This window comes from Pinus tabuliformis, chromosome 8 (assembly GCF_031772625.1).
Source record: "Pinus tabuliformis cultivar Carrire ecotype Pingquan chromosome 8, CPIR1, whole genome shotgun sequence".
NCBI classification, from domain to species: domain Eukaryota; kingdom Viridiplantae; phylum Streptophyta; class Pinopsida; order Pinales; family Pinaceae; genus Pinus; species Pinus tabuliformis.
Genome location: NC_142294.1, coordinates 779,349,988 through 779,371,761, shown reverse-complemented (window position 1 = coordinate 779,371,761; position 21,774 = coordinate 779,349,988). Strand labels below are relative to the sequence as shown.

The window sequence follows — 21,774 nt, the reverse complement described above, 5'->3', positions numbered from 1 at the left end:
AACCAACTTCGTTTCTTACATAAAAGTACAAATAATAAATAAAAATAAATTATATTCAACATTTAATTTGATCCTAAAAAAATATTTTCTCCTAACTCTAAAATGGTGCAAACTTCTTACAATAGTATGTAATGATGATGGTGATAATAATGATTATCATCCACTAAGACCAAATATGGTATATAAGAAGGTAAAAAGATATTACTAAAAGTTATTTTGAATTTTAAATTGTGCCAACATTGTTTTAGTAATAATCGTAAATCAACATATACATGATATTTACTATATCAGATTATGGGTTAATAATAGTTACACACACATCATTATTTTCATAAAATAACCTTAACAAACTTATCTTTTTAATATAAACCATAAAAATATTAAAATAGATAATGTAAGGAATCCAATATTAATATGTGAAATATTTTCTTTTTCAAGTTTATATAAATTTGTTTTATAAAGTTTATCATGATAATTTTTACACAAAAAATGGTGAATATCTATATAAAAATTAGTGAACTAAGTGGCTTTCTAATTCCTCATTTCGAAAAAATATAATCTAGTTAAAGTTCTAAATAATGGTATATATTGGACACATTACCAAAAATTTCATTTGTCATTAAATAACTTTATACTTAATATATACCTTGCATATTAATCTATTATTCATAAAGCGAGCCTCAATCAACTTCTTTATTAACATAAGCGTACAACTAATAAATAAAAATAAATTATGCTACTACTCACATTCAACATTTAATTTGATCATAAATTTATTTTTCTCCTCAACTCTAAAATGGTGCAAACTTTCTACAATAGTATGTAATTATGATGGTGATAATGATGATTATCATCCACTAAGACCAACTATGGTAAATAAGGAGATAAAAAGATATTATTAAAAGTTATTTCAAATTTTATTGTTATGCTGAAAAAGCATTAAAAGAAGTGTTTCAATATCATCATAATTTTGTTTAGTTAAACAATCAAAAAGGTTGGTACCGTCACAAATATATTGAAATTTAATTCTAATACGAGTATAAACTCGATGCTTTGAGGGTTTTTTAATCTTCAACCATAATACAACTAGTGTTGCAAAGGTGATATACTTTTAAATTGTGCCAACACTGCCTTAGTAATAATCATGACTTTTCACATACATGATATTTACTATATCAGATTATAATTAAATGGATTAATAATAGTAACATATGCATCATTATTTTCATAAAATAACCTTAACAAACTTATTTTTTACTATAAACCATAAAAAATATTAAAATAGATAATGTAAGGAATCCAAGATTAAAATGTGAAATATTTTTTTTAGCAAGTTTATATAAATTTGTTTTATAAAGTTTATCATGATAATTTTTACACAAAAATGGTGAATATCTACATTAAAATTAGTGGATTAAGTGACTTTCTAATTCCTCATTTTGAAAAAACTTAATTTAGTTAAAGTTCTAAATTCTAGATCCACTGAATACTTCCATATTTAATGAAATATGTGTTCAGACAAAGATAATGTAGCACAATCAAGAAATTGTAGAGGAGCATGATAATTGGGAGGTTGGTGGATGATAAAATAGGATTACTCATAATAATTAGCATAGCTATATAAATTAAATGTGTGGTAAAAAATATTACGAGTGATTAAAATAATAATGTGCTATTTAATTTATGGAATATTGAACCTTGTTAATAGGAAAACAGTGTAAAAGTCACAAATACAACTCACAAAAATTGTGTATATTTTTAGAAATATTCTCAAATTATGAAATTTAAATCAAATATACATTTTATTATTATATAATATAGAAATTTTAGAAACCATTTCGAAATAGAGGATACCTATGGACGTAATTAAACTTAGTGATTGAGTAAAAAACTTTAGCTTGATAAATGTAGTGATTGTGAGTAAAACACTTTATGCACCAGAAAACAATAGACACAATAAACTAGAATGAGCCTATGAATACATAGAAGATTAGAATATGCATAAATAATTCTCACTTCTCAACTTCGAATCGACCTTGAGTTGAAGCCAAAGCCAACACGAAGGTAGGATTTGTAAGAAGGAAAAGGGTGAAGGCCAAAAATGTGGTGCCGATATTGTTTGCAATTGCAAACTGATGCTTGGTGCAAAGTTGCATAATCACCAATGATATTGGAATTTGTGTATGGTATCTTTATGCTGATCATTTGTTTTTCTGTGGTTGAAATTTATTTGGATTAATAAATTTTCAGAATATTTCATAATGTAAATAAAATAGGTTTGGATTAATAAATTAATTGTTTGAATTTTTTTATAGGGATTTCACTTCTGATAGTATTGATAGTGATTTGGAAAAATAATGCATATTATTTAAATTAGATCTCAAATATTAGTTCAATATATGTATTATAACAATATTTTAATGAGAGCATCACATCACTCATGAAAATCGTAAGAAAATGTGAGGGATGGTTGATGGAAGTGTTCACTAACTTTTGACACAGGTGGAACATTACATAAGCACCACCTTGATGGACTTGTGCTTTCCCTGTTCAAGATTGCATAAAAGAGTGCACTCAAAAACTTGTTTTAGAATAAGAATGTGTGAGAAAATGACTTTAACACTTATCAACCAACCATAAAGTGATTATGGAACGAATGATCACAAGATCCACAGTAGGCTCCAAAATTCAAGTTAGACCAAATTTTGGACGGTGTTTATTGTAAGGAAAAAATAAGGCTATGTGGGAAATGTTTGTCTATATTTTCATCCATATCCTCCATTGAATGGGTAGTATAAGGAGAGATCACCTAGTAATGTTATTGTGAAAACATTGTCTACATTGAAGGAGGTTGTTTTGGATCCGAGAAACACTCAATCCATCCTTGTAAGCCTAGGGGATTCGAAGCAAAATTCTAAGATTCCTGAGAAGGGTTGAGAAATGATTCAGTTAAGGGAATTGGATTCCGAGTATAAGCCCTCATAAATAATTAGGGCTCCGCATTTGACTTATCTCCCTATGTGACCCCTCCATATGTGATGAAGTGTGGATCGAAAGACTTTTCCCATGAAATATATCAACATATTCTTGTAATTGGACACATTGTTGCGGACTTATGAGGCCCAAATATTAAGAAGACAAGAAAAGGCATAAAACTAAAATGTACTTATACAAGGTTATCCCTTGCAGTTATACTAAGCTCAATATGGTTATTAACATTATATAATATACAATGACATGATGAATCTTTAATGAAGCCAACATTAAGTCCTTAAGTGGTAAGGTTTGGGAACATTACTAGGCTATGTTCCAAAAGACCTTTTTTCTTGCAAGAGAATGGTTGGCATTCACTTTCCATTCAATGGGGGAATGTAGAAAAGGCATTGTCTTCTTTTTCATTATGGAAATATATGCTTCTCAGTTTAAAAAGTTGCCCTGTCTCCTTCAATGCACAATATGAAACAATTGATGGCATTCATCGATGGTGAAAACTACCTAGCTTACATATCAAATATTGGTTTTCCAGAGTCTTTATAGAGATAGGAAACTCTTTAGGTCATTATTTAGGGGCAAACATGAATTTTATTAAGAATAACATTATGATAGTCACTCAAATTATGGTTGGAATTGATATTGGAGATGGATTAGTATTGGGAATGGTGATTTAAATGACCCACCTATGGTTATTTTCGAGCTTGATTTTCAATGTCTCCACTTAATATGTTTATATGCTATTAAATAATTCATATAACTAGAGATTGCTCATTTCCTTTCCATAAAATGTTAGGGTAAAAATAAGTTACTTCCAACATTTTAAAGGGTCCTTCCCTGACAAAGAGAATCTCTTGTATGGAGGTTGGTATTGAAAAATTTGACTTGAGTACCGCAACGATAAAGGATTTAGAAAGTCTCTGGAGGTACTAGAATCGAAAGATATTATTCAAGAATTTGAAGATAAATAGAATGCCAATCTCAAGGATTTGACTAATATTTTGAAGTCAACTCAAGATAAAGGTATGTGCTTGAAAGAATTATCTCCTTTACTTGTTTTTGTGATTGGATATAAAAGAATGATGGTGAATACATAGGCATATCCTTAGAAGCTCTTGTTAGATGTTCTTGATGATGATGCTCCATGGAAGGACTCCTCTTTATTAGAGGAAGGGAGGGTTAAGGATGTCTTATCCAATAACCCAATGAAATGGGGCAAACAGTCTTTTATATTTCGAGCTCAAGAGAAAGTAGCATTGGAAGTATGATCTACTAAAAAAATCCAATAATGAGGTTAATTAGAGCAATGAACCTATCAAATTTTCATATTTAAATTTATTAACAAACATAATATTTCAATAATTGAAATAAACGTTTTCTTAATGCTGTATATATAGATGAAGATTAGCATATGCATAAATAATTCTCACTTATCCACTTTGTATCGATCTTCAATGGAAGCCAAAGCTAAGGCACATATAGGATTTGTAAGAAGGAAAAGGGTGAAGGCCAAAAATGTGGTGTAAATTGATGTTGGGTGAAAAGTTGCACAATCACAAATGATATTTGAATTTGTGTATGGTATCTTTATGTCGATCATTTATTTTTCCGTTGTCGAAATTTATTTGGATTAATAAATTTTGAGAATATTTCATAATGTAAATAAAAGAGGTTTGGATTGATAAATTTTGCGAATATTTCATGATGTAAATAAAAGAGGTTAATTGTTAACCTTTCTTATAGGGATTATAATTGTGATAGTTTCTTATGATTGATTGTTATTTACAAAGATATTGTATATTATTTAAATAAGCTATAAAATATTAGTTCAATATATGTATTATAATAATAGTTTAATCAGATTATCACGTCAGTGATGAAAATTAATTCTTATGGGTCCATAGGTCCTAGATCTATGACTCTAATACCAAGCGTGGGGACACTCCCTCTGATGCTAATTTTTTTTACTAGTCAGAGTAGAAATCAAGTTACTAGGTATAGGGAAAAATTGATATTTAACTTAGAATACTATAATAATAAGTAAATAAACATTCTATCAACTAGTCATTTGATGGCCATGACCATTATGAGATTTCATCAATATTGAAAACACATATATTTGAGGTACATACATCAATAGTCATATTCTGAAATTCAATCATCATGACATTCACATTACATTCTGGTCATTATAAATACATCATTAATCATATAAAAAAAATATTAATACATAATGTAGCATTCACCAAGGAGTGCAGTTCTAGTTCTTGGATTGGTTATTGCTTGTGCTCCCTTGTCGTCATCCACTTTCATGTGTGAATGTTGATTTGTTCTAACCAAATGTTAATAACTCATCAGTTTACCTCCTAGCCTACTCCTTGGGTACCCTTCCTCCTCGTGGAACCTCGAGATGCAATGGGGCTATAAGATATTGGATAATTTATAGCTTGTGGAGGAGAGCACTCTTTTATCAAGAGTCCCCCTCTCAAATGAAAACCTCGCCTATACCAAATTGACTGTAGTCATAATAATTGTCAACATATATATAAAATGACAGATAAGGTTTAACAATAGAGGAGATGGGATTGATAAAACAATACCATGCTTGACATATGCAACATGTATTGGAAATGGAGAAGGTCCCTTTGATAATTTAAGAAACTAATTTTTAGATTTCATTTCATTTTATTTTAGTAACATGGGGAACAAAAAAATTTGAAATGCAGTGAGAGGTGAGTTAACATGACAAGGGAGGTGCATGCATATCTAAAGAAATGATTTACATTAATTTGTTGAGGCTTTGACCAACAATAATTGATGTCAAATTCTTCATTCCTTGCATTCGCGTTGATGTTTTTTTCCATTTATGTTATGTTGTTGTGAATGTGGTAGGGAGGTCCAAAATGGGATTTCAAATAACTTCTAACATACTAGGGTAGACCGCACAAAAAAAAATATGAATTTTAAAAAAATATGAAATTTTAAAAGCTAAGATAGATCAGAGCAGAGAAGATTTAAAATTTAAAAATGGTGAGCTAAATCTTTGATAAAGACAACATGAAATTAAGTGATGCTTAAAATGAAATACATACAATTACTAAGAAAAATATCCATTAAGCAGCCCATTGACATCTAACAAAGTATCAAATCAAATGTAGGAGTGAGATTGAAAGGTTTCCTCACCATTTTTGGTGCATGTTGTGTTATATAAGTTGAACCTGGTATCATTTTATCGACCACAACTCCTTCATTATTAATCCTCCTCTCTCATTTTGTGTGTAACTGAAAAATTAAATGTCTCTCGCCTTCTCCCTTCTCCTTCCATGTACATGTCCTACCTCCATGGATTCAGCTCGGGTTGATTAAGGAGTACAAATAACATATGTTGAATGCATCTCCGCATGGAGTTTATTGCTAGCAATATTCTTAGTGTAGGCATTCATCTCTTTCTTTACAGTATTTTCAGGCATAAAATGCTTTACTAGGGTTTACTGTATTTATTTTAGTGTACAATGCCTTACCTAGGTTTATTATATTTAGTTTAGTGCACAACACTTTACTAGGGTTTTTTAGTTTAGTGTACAATGTCTTACTCATGTTTGCTAAAGTTTATTGTTAAGAGTCCTCCTTTCAGTTCTCCATGGTGCTGCTAATCACTACCCTTCCTACAATTTCCCACTAACATGTAGCTCTCCATGTTCATTCTCTATTCATAGTTCTTTCCATATGTATATTTACAATCTATCTAGGGCATAATGTTTAGCCTTTTATGATTCCTAATTTATTGCTACAACAACAAACCATCGTTTATGTGGATAATTCTTGCAATAAGTTAATGCTCATTTCGATGTTTGGTATACATTTATATCTTCAAAATATGTTGTTTTGTATTATTGTAGTAGTTTAAGCTTTCATGATTGGTTTGATAGATATTACACTTTTTTATTAATTTGGTTTCAGTAGCACTTAGTCATCAGGTTGGCCTAGTTTCAATTAATTAATATTTTAAAATATGATTAGATACATCTACTTCACATAAATTTTGTTGCATTTATCATTCACTTTTTCTTTATTAGATTATGCTTAGGTTGTCTTGGTTAGATTATTTATTTTTGCATAGAGTCTCAACTTTGCTTTTGAATCTTTATTTTCAAATAATTATTGTTTATTATGATTTTTTTTTAGTCTTACTGGTTATTTTACTGTATTCTAAAAAAATAAAATTCTTCTCATATATTTTTGGAATATGTTTTTATTTTTTTAAACTATAATTTAACCATTATTCTAATTTAATATGTATTTTTATTTATAATTTGAGGTACAAGCCTCTTTTAGAATGAAAAATATTTGATCCCTCTCCTCCCTTGGTAGATCCAAAGTTAATATGTGTCTAAGCTAGTTTAATTATTTGCTTTTATTAGAGATATTATGATTAATGAATTTTATAAATTTTTCTTTCAAATATGTATAGTTATATAATAAAATATGGTTTATATCAATTTTATTGATTTAAAATGTGAAACCTATTCTCATATATATTTGTGTAGTATTGAATTTAAAGTGGTAATTTAATATTTTAAAGCATTTTTTTGAGTATATTCTTCAACTAATTTTACTTGTATCAAAATCATCGCAATTAAATTAATGTCTAAACACATTAAATTAAATAATTTTTTTATGAGTAATGACCTTTGGTTGAATTATAATACCTCAAACAATATTCCAAGAGAAAACAACTAAAAAATTTCACCATATTACCCATTGTCCAACGTTATTACAAATGTAAGTATCATTGTAAGAGAATTGATACTAACCATATTAATTTTCAAACTCTAAAAACTAGGCTTTCACATGAAGAATGCTTTTCTCAAGAAGCTCCACAACATTTGAAAGGATTGATGGTAACGATGCTAATAGGTGGAGTATTTACAAAATGAATTTTGAAAGATACAACACCAACTAAGATAAATTGTTTAATTATTTAAATGTTAAAATATAGAAAATTTATGACAAATAATTGTAATTACAATTGTGGCACCATTTTATAAAATATTTGAACCTTGATTTTAAGGAGAGGCTAAATAGAGTTGTTTGGAAGATTTCATTATACCCATGCATATCTATATATTTTATTTCCTGTTAAAATTGTAGGATTGTGAATGGATGGAGATCATAATTAAATTAATTCCTAAACACACAAAATTAAATTGAGTGATGATTTCTCCATGAATTATAATATCTTAAACAATATTATAAGAGAACAACTCAAAGTTTAATTTTAAAAAGTGAACATATTACCCATTGTGGAATGTTATCAAAAATGTAAGTATCATTATGAGAGAATGGATAAGTAGGATATTAATTTCTAAAATTTGAGAATCAAGTTCTTGTGAAAAATGCTTATTTGGAAAAGCTCTACAACATATGAAGATGCTTATTTGGAGAAGCTCCACAACATATGAAGGTGGAGATGGGAAATGGTGGAAATAGTTTATGGGTTGATGAGACGTTCATTACTAAGAGCTTCCTACAAATAATATTCTGAGGCTTATGGTGGAAAATTGAGGTAGCATGATGGCAGTAAATTAAAATTACAAATTGGTAATTCAACCCTCAATTCCATAGGCCTCTTGGCATTTTGTCCTAGATTGCTAAATAACACTCAAATCCCCAACCAAATCTTTCTGGCAGGAAAAAAATAAATTTCATAGTTAAAACCATTAATTAAAATAAAATAAAAGTATAACTCCCATAATATTATAAATAAAATGAAAATATACTTACTAAACATATTGTAAGTGTAAGTATAAGATTCAAAAACAATACCTAATGAATAGTTTGTAATGACACAACCCTAACCTAACCTAAAGTAGGTAGGATGACTATTTCAAGTTTGATTAAGTAGGTAGGATGACTATTTCAAGTTTGATTTTCCGTGAATAAGGAAGTAAACACTATTTAAACTTAAACCTCATGTTTAGTAGCAGTTGTATTATATGCAAAAATATGTACATGCAGTACGACATAATTTAAAATTAACAAACCGTTTGCATTTTAGAAAGGGCATCTAATCAAATCAATTTTGGACCAAATCATGCACAAAACTAACCCCAATTTCAAGAGAAATATAACTTAGAGTGAGAACAATTTAGTTGATGATTTCTTAATCGCCTACTAGTAATGAAACAATTTAGAATGTAGCAGTAATTTGGAATGTAACAGTATCAGCAGAAAACCTTCGTAATGTTAAACATGCAGCGAATGTTTATCAGGCAACAGTCAAATGAGTTGAAATTCAAAGCTAAACACGTCCCCGGATAAACATCATCGAGGGCGGAAACGTGATGAATCTCAAATGTCCTTTTCTCACCCAAGCTAAACAGCCTCATCTTCACCTTCGAAACAACAGAAAAGCAAGAAAAACAACTTTTAAGGATAGTTGCTCGTGGGAAAAGCAAACCCTGTTAGAAAAAGAAAGAAAAGAAAAACAATTTATAACGGTTAGAAAATCAAGAAAAGCAATTTTTAATGATAGCTGATGGAGAGAAAAGCAAGAAAAGGAATTTTTAATAATATGTGATAGAGAGAAAAGCAAGAAAATTTTAAAATTAGAAAAAAAGCAATTTATAAAAAGCAATAAAACCGATTTGTGGAAACAACTCTTGGTATCGTATCTCCATTTTGAACTTGTTGTCAAACAATTGTTTTGTGTTGTGTTGGAATCCCTCCACACATGGAGTCCGCGTTGGTCCCGAGTCCATATGTGATAGACGAGGAGGGTTGGTCGTATGTCTGAGTCTGGCCTAGATTTCACGCTTTCTTATTAATTTAGTTTCAGTAGTTTTAAGAGAAGATTGACATGTTTTAAAATAAGAGGCGATGTATTTATTTGACATAATTATTGTTAGCTTAATTTATTTTTTAACGTGTTTAAATTGATTTGGTTATATTATTTATTTTTGAGTAGATTCTCAATTTTGTTTCTGTATATATATATATATATATATATATATATATATATATATATATATATATATATATATATATATATATATATATATATATATATTCAATGTTAGTAATTATTTTATTCTATCGTAAAAAAATTAAAGTTTTTTAGTTTGTTTTTGGAATATGTTTTTATATTATTATTATTATAGTTTATGGTTATTCTAATTTAATATGTATGTGATATTGTAAGTGTTTTGCTATCTATTTAAATAAAGTGATTTTAATTGACAATGAATTAAATGTTTATATATATATATATATATATATATATATTCTCTTGTGTATGTGTTGTGTTTGCTTTATTGATACAAATTTGTCTAACATGTAAGGGGAGGAGGTAAGGAGAGAGGAGGAGAGTAGGGGGAGAGTGGAAAGGAGAGAAGAGAGGGAGTGAGGGTGTAGAGAAACATATAAAGGAGGGATGGATAAAAAAGATAGATAGGGAGATAGAGGGAGGAAATAGGGATGGAGAGAGAAGGGGAGGGAAGAATAGTGCGTGGGAGATAGGGAGGAGTAGGGAGAGACATAGAGATAGGGGAGAGAGAAAACGAGGAAGGGATGGAGAGGGGGTGGCTTGAGAGAGAGGCAGAGGGAGAGAGATAGTAGAGGGAGGGATGAGGAAGGGTGTCAGGGAGAGAGATAGAGAGAGTGTTGAAAGGAGGGAGGGAGGGTGAGAGAGAGTGATAGTGAGAGGGAGAGGGAGGGAGAGAGAGAGGAAGAGAGGGTAGGGGATAGAGAGAGTAGAGGGAGGATGGAGGAAGGGTAGGAGGGAGAGAAATAGACCGAGTGTGGAAAATAAGGAGGGATGGGGAGACAGAGTGAGAGAACGCGAGAGGAGGAGGGAGAGAGGAAGAGGGCTGGGAAGGGGAAGGAGGAGGGTATGGATAAAGGAGGAGAGTGTCATATCCCTCACGTAATTAACTCAAAGTAAAATAAGTTAAGAATTAGTTGGTAACTAATTCTTGATAACTGATTTGGGTAAATCAAGAAAAGGGGATCTTGGTAAAAGAAGGGAGGACAGACAGAATGGAAGAAGGAAAAAATACCTTGTTTTGGACTAAGTCTGGTAGTGACCAGATAGTCGAGCACTAGGTGCTATCTTACTGAGGATTGAGATCCGGTAAGCAGAAGCTCGGGGGGAGACTCAGGTCCCGAAGGACAAGTCTCACGGATGGGTGGATAGCGAGCTTGACAGAGGAATTTGCAGAAGAAGTACTGAAGAACTTTACCTACGAGTAGGAGACCAGGTAAGTATCAAAACCCTAAGGTATTGCAATTGTTTGTATAGAATGGGTAACTTAGAACACTTGCAGTTACTGCGTATTATCAGCAGAACAGAAACCCGACAGTACTATTAAATAAATAGATTAACTGTAAATAAGGAAATGACACAGAAATGCATGCCTTCGTGTCAATGAGATAACTGTACAACTCTGCATACCCGTAGCAAGAAGTGTTATTTATTATTACAATGTGGAATAATAGCAGGGTTAGGGTTTGAATGACCAGGGCCGGGTATCCTGCGAAGGAGGAATAAATCTTGTAACAGAAAATCTATGTACTATTACATAACCATTAAGAAGCCTAAGTACCCATTCTGGAACGTTATATGGTAAAGTATAACCTGGAGAGGAGCTATAGATAACCTCAGTATTGTAAGTTCTGAAGAAGACTAAGATTAGAAAGTGGTAAAGGAAAGCTTGAGCGGATAACGAAATAGGCCCGCGGCTGGAGAAACCCTTGCGGCAGGCAGAAGCCCGAAGCCACCGCCACTATCTCTCATGGTCAAAAACCAGGTTAGAAAGCAGAGGTTGGCCTCATGCGTGAACCTTACTTTAAAAAAAACCAAAACAGAGGAATCGATAAAGATTGACTGCCCTGATATCAATAACATTATCATCTTTAACAGATAGTCGAGTTATCTCTAGCATAAAAGCCGAAAGCATTACTGTCTATAAATAGAGTGATAATCTCATACATACAGTAAAAGAAAAGCACTTTTACGATAGAGGAATAAACGCTTAAACGACTATGAATTCGTATCAGAAAGTTACAGTAATCAATTACGATATTCGTATCATAAAACTACAATAGTCCGCTTAATATTCATAACTAAAGATTATAGAGCAACAGCATATGGCGGACTGAGTCCATATCATAAAGGCAAAAGAACAAATAGAGCGTAAACCATAAATCTGTATGACTAAAGGTTTTATCTATTCAACCCATCGCCGAGTTCGACCTTACATCCATCGAATGAGATGCAGGTGCGAACTCTTGCGGGACCAACGAGTTCGGTTGGAAAGGGGCGCAGGCCGTCACAGCCAAACCCTCTCTAATCCATCAACATTACAAATAAATTTACAGAAGCAAGCACTTTAATAAACGACTGGGTAATGCTTAGATTCAACCCTTACGGGACATTTGTAAAGAGAATGATATTAAGCAACAGAAAGTTAACATTACTCTACAATAACAAAGAGCCGCGCCTGAGAATACATCGTAGAAGTTTAACCATGTTATTTAATAACCAGAAGAGTTGTCAAACGTTATGGGTTCAAACCCAGATACAGTAATACGGTAAGAACTAATAAGTGCTGGCATATAATCCCAGATGCAAGCGAATTAAGGTTCCAAAAGCTACAAAGCAGCAGTCAATAGCTCGGTCTCGTGAACTTGAGACCTCAACCCCGAAACTGCCGTAAACAAAAAGGAATTTAACCCAGCTTCCTCATAGGCAAAACCCCAACACGTATGGACCTGGAGATTAGAAGGTCGTTTACCGCCATCTGCGGCAACCATAGAGGGACAAGATGGTTGGGGTTATAATGAAACACAGCGGTAATCCTTCCGAAGAAGATACTCAGAAAACGCAACCAAAAGCTTTCTCCATAATTTAAAGAAGCGAGCTATGCTTGTACCTGTATACAGTCAGAGTAATAGCATCTGAGAGCAGAGTGGATCGCCGAAGGAGCCAAGATAGCGGACCTGCACAACCTGGCACTCAAAAAAGAGATGGCCGTTATACTGCGCGCTCGGTAAGAAAACCCTAACAATAATGCCAAAACAGATAACGAAAGTAAATCTTACCCAGCCTATCAAGGATTTACAACCTCGGCGCAGTCGCAACAGGATGAGATTGCATGCTGGTAAAGGATAACAGAAGAGAGTCGGTGCCGAGGTTATGGACCAGATGCCCAGTGGTATCGGAGAGCTACACCAAGTTTTGGAGCGCCATGCAGAAGCAGCAAAACCCCGGAGAAAACGGGATATCAATCTTATAAATGCAAACACACAACCTTGCAACGTGGAGCATCCTCCTCCCTCGATCATTCTCGGAGCTTGCATACCGTAGATCTTGGCGGTAATGCCAAAGTGCGAAGGCAGGAAGGTTCCAGCCTGTAGAACCACGTCTGAGCACGTGATCAGGCCGGCGGCCTTAAAGGCTAGTCCAGTTGTCGTGTACAGAATGCGCCAGCATATAAAGGGTGGTTGGGTCTCTTTACCCTTACAAACATGAACCACGAACAACCTTTGCATAGTATTGAGTGGTATCACCTCATATTACAGTGGAACAAATAAAACCATTTATTAACGTTAAAACCTTTGGTAATGTGCTGACACCATATCATATATAAGTTGTATATATGCCGGTGTAGGTAAATGTGTAAGGAGGGTGCAGGTACCATGAATTTTTTTTTACTATGTTTAAATGCAGGAGAGATATGTGACATTTGGTATCAGAGCCAAAGGTTGCAGTACTGGCGCCTTTGGGAATTGGTAAGCGGAAAAGGAATTGAGGTACGCCGTCAGTAGGCAATAACTCAGGTACGAGTTTACTCATTCACATATTCATTTATGTAGTACACTACTTTTGGCATGATAGGTGTGATTCATGTTTATAACTGCTTTAAGTAGTAAGTAATAAGTTGTTGCATGACTACGTTCGTAACGTTAAATTCCTGATGAGGATAAAAGACAATGAAACTTTTCTCACACCTAAGAACAATATTGAGTACTCATTGCATTCATGAACAATATTGAACACTCATTGAGGGAAGTGACAATCAACTACCAAGTTTGATTTGCAAATATGGCAATAACAATGATTCATTTATTAAACAAAATTGAAGTTACCATGAACAAAACTTGATGAGCCAATGCATGAATATAAATTAGGGGAACATCCTTGAATAGGATGAAAAATAGTTTTAAAAAGGACATTAGAAGAACCCCTTTAGATATTGAGAACATGCAATGAGTCAAGCAGCGAGACTTAATTGTCATAACTAACTTTTGATTCACTCTTGTCATGGATGCATGAAGACGATTGGTAGTTGAGATTGGTTAGCCCATAGAACTTATATGCATTAATTCCATTGGACTAAGATTGTTACAGTTCGTAACCCAGTGAAGGTTGATTAATGTCGCATGCATGGAATGTGTGTATGAAGATTTTTACTCTCTCGGTGCTATAGTCCAGTTGTGCATGAGAAGAGTTCTTAATTTTATTCACCATGAGAATGCATGATGAATAGTATATGCTTATGTAGATTTAATGATGATTACCCCATAATTAAGTGAAATCCATTAGCATGGTATGTGTTTATCATTACTTGTTGAGAGATAAAAACCATTGGAGCCTCGATTTAATGATGGTTGAATTTATCTCTACTATGGGAATGATGGATTTCTTATGCATGTTGCATTCCAGTGTGAACTTAATTAGAGAAGCATGTTCGGTGGGTAACATTTCTAGGATCCATTCATGGTATAATTACATATGATAATTACTCATAAATAGATTACCTGTGTTAATACAGTTGTCAGTAAACTCTAACTACCTTCCCCAACTATAGATGCTTCCAAAGGAAATGGAAGCAAGGAGAAGGAAGAAGACCGTGCTGTAGGAACGGACGGAGATGGGAAAAAGAATCGCTAAGTCTGGTGATGACCAGATAGAGCAAGCTTTGAGTGTCAGAATCTTGCAGAGACTCTAAGTCTGGGGATGACTAGAAAGCGCTCGATGGGCATATGAGTATTCCCTTGACAATGCTTAAGGAGTTGGAAAATGATAACTATAGTGGGTTGATGTTAATGATTTTCGTAATGTCTCCTTGAAGTCATTATTCTGAAATGGTCACACAGTAGTGTTATGATAGTTGTTGCATCTAGCATCAAGTGGTAACTCTGGTGCAAGTGTGACACTTAGGAGGTCATGCTTCTAATTGCCTAAGTAGAGTAATTGCTTCCGGTAAGGGTGGTTTAATTTGTTAGTTATGCGTGTTGATCCAAGGATAAGATAAGTATCTTGCTCACTTACTTGAAGAACACGTATGAATGTTTTATATGATTTCTTAGTAGAGAAAGTATTTGAATGCATGCAATAAAAGAATAGTTCTTTTATAGATTTTCTTGGTAAAGAAAATGGGTTAAGGCATGCAGTTAAAGATCGATTGTTTATATGTTTTCTTGGTAGAGAAAATATGATAATACTTGCAGTAAAAGAATTGGTTATTTTATATGCTTCTTAGTAAAGAGAATAGGTAGTTCCTCCTAGTAGGACTACATGTGAGTCTTGTGAGAGAAATGTTTGTCTCTTGTTGTTTTTTTTTGGAATAAAATCCTTGCTAAATATAGCCAAAGTATCTTCTTGAGAAAAGAGGATGAGGCATGTAAATGTCCTGAGGACATAGCATGGAAGGTGGCCAAGTTTTAAATATGTATCTTTATTGATAAAAGCTTCTTGGAAAATATATATATATATATATATATATATATATATATATATATATATATATATATATATATATATATATATATATATATATATATATATATATATATGTATATATATGCATATATGATACTATTACATCATAATATATATATATATATAATGATATATATATATATATGCATAATATAATATAGCTAATATATGAATTGCATTCTAGCTAGTTTCTAAAGTGAAATGATTATATATATATATATATATATATATATATATATATATATATATATATATATGCATAAATATAGTTTCATTCTAAGAGTGTGCATACTTCATGCATGAAGATAAAGGATTTTATGAGAGTTCTTGAAAATGGAAATAGAGGTTCTTTCCTTTAAAGACACATTAGAATAGTGTTCATACAAGAACCAAAATCCTTACTTGAAAAGAACTATGTGCATTAAAGTAAAGTAATTGTGTTAGGAGAACACATGTTGCATATTGGTAGCTATTTTGACTTCGGAATTATGAGTCTGTGTGTACTTGGAGAAAGTGGTCATGTTAGCTTCCTTGAAAACAATAATCTCTTGGAGAGATTGTCTTGTTGGATGAGCTGTGCTGATTGCTTGATTTTGATGCATAAAGGATAAGTAAACCTTGTTTTTGTATCTTGATTTTTATGCCGAAAGATAGATATCTTTAATAATTTCTTGAAAGGGAATCTTGAGAAATCCTCACATCGGAAGATAGAGAAATGAGGATTAAAATGACTTCCTTTAAGAAAGAGGTATGTGGTTTGTCGTATGAAATGATGGTAGTCTTATAGTGAAGGGAATAAGTGTTGCCTACATTAAAGAAGGGCTTATATGATAAGCAATAGTATGCACAAAGATTTGTCATTGTGACATAAGAGATATGTTCTGGTATGTTAGAGAAATTATGTTTAATTACACTAACGATGCATGACTAAAGCTAGCCATAATAAACGTAAGATAATACTCCAGTAATGACGATTTGGAGTAAGACCACAGACGATGGCAAAATTGGAAATGTTTAGATTATTAACTCAACTGTTGTTGACATTTATACATTAATGAGTATTTGCATATGCTTTTATACATGACAATATTGTATGCATGAACATTCTTGGAAATGGAATACGTATTAACTGATGCATATTTATAACTAACGTTGCTGATGGGATTAAGTAGTGGTAGTTTAATGGCAACAAGAAAACTCATCACATAAATTGCTGCAATGTGAAATGCAATTATAAATGAGAAGAATGATGTTATATGATATGCATGAATTATGTTATTTGGAAAATTTGCATGCATACGTGTATGATGGATATGTTTCCCATCAATCTTGATGTTGTGGACCCATGTTGGGGGTTAAGTGTAAATGCATGGTATACATGCATGTTTGTTGTGCTAATGATAATGTTCATACGGTTCATTGTGTAAATTACTTTGAGGAAGAGTAATAAAAGTGAAATTTAACATACCAGACAGTTGCAGATAGTTGGGTTGATGACAGTTACCTACCCGGAGGGGTTGATGGTACTTGTCTGCCCGGATTGTGAAAGGCTTGAATGCCTTGGGATGATGACAGTTACCTGCCCGGAGGGGTTGATGGTACTTGTCTACCCGGATTGTGAAAGGCTTGAATGCCTTGGGATGATGACAGTTACCTGCCCGGAGGGGTTGATGGTACTTGTCTGCCCAGATTGTGAAAGGCTGGAATACCTTGAGTTGATGGCAGCTACCTGCTCGGAGGGGTTGATGGTACTTGTCTGCCCAGATTTACTCTCCCTGGAATTCTTGAGCTGGTTGGCCAGTGGAATTCCATGTTAGACCTGATAAGGTCTCTATAAAAAAAAAACTGTCTGGATGTGAAAATGACTCGGTTTGGTTGTGGCAACCAGTTCCCATGGGTTGGGAATTCTTTAGTCCATTGTGGTCTCATGGCTAAAGAAATTAACTAATCAACTATATGTTATGTTAAAAATGAATTTTACATATAGTTGTGTTATGCAAATTTAACAAGAAATGAGCTTAGTGCTCAATAAGGAGTAATTGGAAATTTTAATTCCTTTATTGTATTATTAATGTTGTGAACATCTTAGTGGGAGCTAAGACAATTCTTGCTTGATGCAGTGATTGACTGTTTTGATGATTAGAGAGCGAGGTGCTCTTTCGGTACATCTAGAAGCACTTGCGAATGTCTTTAGTGAGAATTCGTTCAGTATGCACGAGAGCAGTGATTCATCATTTGATGATTAGTGTTAGTGCTCTTTAAGTATTTGTAAAAGTACTGTGATTTAGAAATCATCTAGCATTGCACAGTTAAATTGATAGCCAAAAGTATTTCATTGGACTCGAAATATAGTGACTAATGCAATTGAATTTGTTAGTCATATATTACAGGAATTACTTACCATGGAGGGTTGAAGAATTGTCCAACCACTATTAAAAGGCTTACATGAAAGTATTCATGATTTCCAAGAATAAATGGTGAGTAATGGTAAGTTGACATAGAGAATTGTTTATTATGAATGAATAAGGGCCAAGTGGTGGCGATTAGAAGTTGCATATTTTTGCAATCACGAGTGCTTATGACTATTGATGCTTATAACTAATGATATTTCTTATGACTACATCATTACTATTTTGTTGTCGTCTTTTCCTGGAATGAAATCATTGATTTCAAAGAGAAAGGATCACATTTTGTGTGGTTTAGATGGTATATCACGAGTAAAATATCTAGTTCTGATGAAAGATGAACACCGAGGACGGTGTTCCTGTTAAGGGGGGGAGTATGTCATATCCCTCACGTAATTAACTCAAAGTAAAATAAGTTACGAATTAGTTGGTAACTAATTCTTGATAACTGATTTGGGGAAATCAAGAAAAGGGGATCTTGGTAAAAGAAGGGAGGACAGACAGAATGAAAGAAGGAAAAAATACCTTGTTTTGGACTAAGTCTGGTAGTGACCAGATAGTCGAGCACTAGGTGCTATCTTACTGAGGATTGAGATCTGGTAAGCAGAAGCTCGGGGGGAGACTCAGGTCCCGAAGGACAAGTCTCATGGATGGGTGGATAGCGAGCTTGACAGAGGAATTTGCAGAAGAAGTACTGAAGAACTTTACCTATGAGCAGGAGACCAGGTAAGTATCAAAACCCTAAGGTATTGCAATTGTTTGTATAGAATGGGTAACTTAGAACACTTGCAGTTACTGCGTATTATCAGCAGAACAGAAACCCTACAGTACTATTAAATAAATAGATTAACTGTAAATAAGGAAATGACACAGAAATGCATGCCTTTGTGTCAATGAGATAACTGTACAACTCTGCATACCCGTAGCAAGAAGTGTTATTTATTATTACAGTGTGGAATAATAGTAGGGTTAGGGTTTGAATGACCAGGGCCGGGTATCCTGCGAAGGAGGAATAAATCTTGTAACAGAAAATCTATATACTATTACATAACCATTAAGAAGCCTAAGTACCCTTTCTGGCACGTTATATGGTAAAGTATAACCTGGAGAGGAGCTGTAGATAACCTCAGTATTGTAAGTTCTGAAGAAGACTAAGATTAGAAAGTGGTAAAGGAAAGCTTGAGCGGATAACGAAATAGGCCCACGGCTGGAGAAACCCTTGCGGCAGGCAGAAGCCCGAAGCCACCGCCGCTATTTCTCATGGTCAAAAACTGGGTTAGAAAGCAGAGCTTGGCCTCATGCGTGAACCTTACTTTAAAAACCAAAACAGAGGAATCGATAAAGATTGAGATAGACTGCCCTGATATCAATAACATTATCATCTTTAACAGATAGTCGAGTTATCTCTAGCATAAAAGCCGAATGCATTACTGTCTATAAATAGAGTGATAATCTCATATATACAGTAAAAGAAAAGCACTGTTATGATAGAGGAATAAACGCTTAAACGACTATGAATTCGTATCAGAAAGTTACAGTAATCAATTACGATATTCGTATCATAAAACTACAATAGTCCGCTTAATATTCATAACTAAAGATTACAGAGGAACAGCATATGGCGGACTGAGTCCATATCATAAAGGTAAAAGAACAAATAGAGCGTAAACCATAAATCTGTATGACTAAAGGTTTTATCTATTCAACCCATCGCCGAGTTCGACCTTACATCCATCGAATGAGATGCAGGTGCGAACTCTCGCGGGACCAACGAGTTTGGTTGGAAAGGGGTGCAGGCCGTCACAGCCAAACCCTCTCTAATCCATCAACATTACAAATAAATTTATAGAGGCAAGAACTTTAATAAACGACTGGGTAATGCTTAGATTCAACCCTTACGGGACATTTGTAATGAGAATGATATTAAGCAACAGAAAGTTAACATTACTCTACAATAACAAAGAGCCGCGCCTGAGAATACATCGTAGAAGTTTAACCATGTTATTTAATAACCAGAAGAGCTGTCAAACGTTATGGGTTCAAACCCAGATACAGTAATACGGTAAGAACTAATAAGTGCTGGCATATAATCCCAGATGCAAGCGAATTAAGGTTCCAAAAGCTGCAAAGCAGCAGTCAATAGCTCGGTCTCGTGAACTTGAGACCTCAACCCCGAAACTGTCGTAAACGAAAAGGAAGTTAACCCAGCTTCCTCATAGGCAAAACCCCAACAGGTATGGACCTGGAGATTAGAAGGCCGTTTACCGCCATCTGCGCCAACCATAGAGGGACAAGATGGCTGGGGTTATAATGAAACACAACGGTAATCCTTCCGAAGAAGATACTCAGAAAACGCAACCAAAAGCTTTCTCCATAATTTAAAGAAGCGAGCTATGCGTGTACCTGTATACAGTCAGAGTAATAGCATCTGAGAGCAGAGTGGACCGCCGAAGGAGCCAAGATAGCGGACCTGCACCACCTGGCACTCAAAAAAGAGATGGCCGTTATACTGCGCGCTCGGTAAGAAAACCCTAACAATAATGCGAAAACAGATAACGAAAGTAAATCTTACCCAGCCTGTCAAGGATTTACAGCCTCGGCGCGGTCGCAACAGGATGAGATTGCATGCTGGTAAAGGATAACAGAAGAGAGTCGGTGCCGAGGTTATGGACCAGACACCTAGTGGTATCGGAGAGCTACACCAAGTTTTGGAGCGCCATGCAGAAGCAGCAAAACCCCGGAGAAAACGGGATATCAATCTTATAAATGCAAATACACAACCTTGCAACATGGAGCATCCTCTTCCCTCGATCATTCTCGGAGCTTGCATACCGTAGATCTTGGCGGTAATGCCAAAGTACGAAGGCGGGAAGGTTCCAGCCTGTAGAACCACGTCTGAGCACGTGATCAGGCCGACGGCCTTAAAGCCTAGTCCAGTTGTCGTGTACAGAATGCGCCAGCATATAAAGGGTGGTTGGGTCTCTTTACCCTTACAAACATGAACCACGAACAACCTTTGCATAGTATTGAGTGGTATCACCTCATATTACAGTGGAACAAATAAAACCATTTATTAACGTTAAAACCTTTGGTAATGTGCTGACACCATATCATATATAAGTTGTATATATGCCGGTGTAGGTAAATGTGTAAGGAGGGTGCAGGTACCATGAATTTTTTTTTACTATGTTTAAATGCAGGAGAGATATGTGACAGAGAGTGAGAGGGAGATGGAGGAGGAGGAAGGCAGGAGGGGGAGAGAGAGAGAACGTTAAGTGGGGGGAGAGAGAGATAAAGTTAAGTGTAGAGAGAGAGAGAGAGAGAGAGAGAGAGAGAGAGAGAGAGAGAGGGAAATTCTAAGGGACAGAGTGATGGGGGGAGAGAAAGAAAGAGAGAGGGAGAGGGGAAGGGGCTCGGAGAGTGAGAGGAGAAGAGAGAGGGAGGGTGAGAGGGAGAAGGGGAGAGAGATAGATAGTAGAGAGATAGATAGTAGGAGGGAAAGAGAGATAAGGATAGGGAGAGGGAGCTAAAGGTGGGGGAGAGAGAGTGAGAAGGAGAGAGAGAGAGAGAGGGTAACAGGGGCTGAGTGCGAGA

The 21,774-nt window shown here is 34.3% G+C and overlaps 1 long non-coding RNA gene across 1 annotated transcript; it reads right to left on the bottom strand.

The window, feature by feature from the left end:
- Positions 1-20,158: 20,158 nt before the first annotated feature.
- Positions 20,159-20,896, bottom strand: LOC149237909 (uncharacterized). Its single transcript, XR_016245329.1, has 3 exons — positions 20,753-20,896; positions 20,584-20,659; positions 20,159-20,451 (listed from the first exon to the last, which is right to left on the bottom strand). It is a non-coding gene; the product is annotated as an uncharacterized LOC149237909 (long non-coding RNA).
- Between the last annotated feature and the right edge of the window lie 878 nt (positions 20,897-21,774).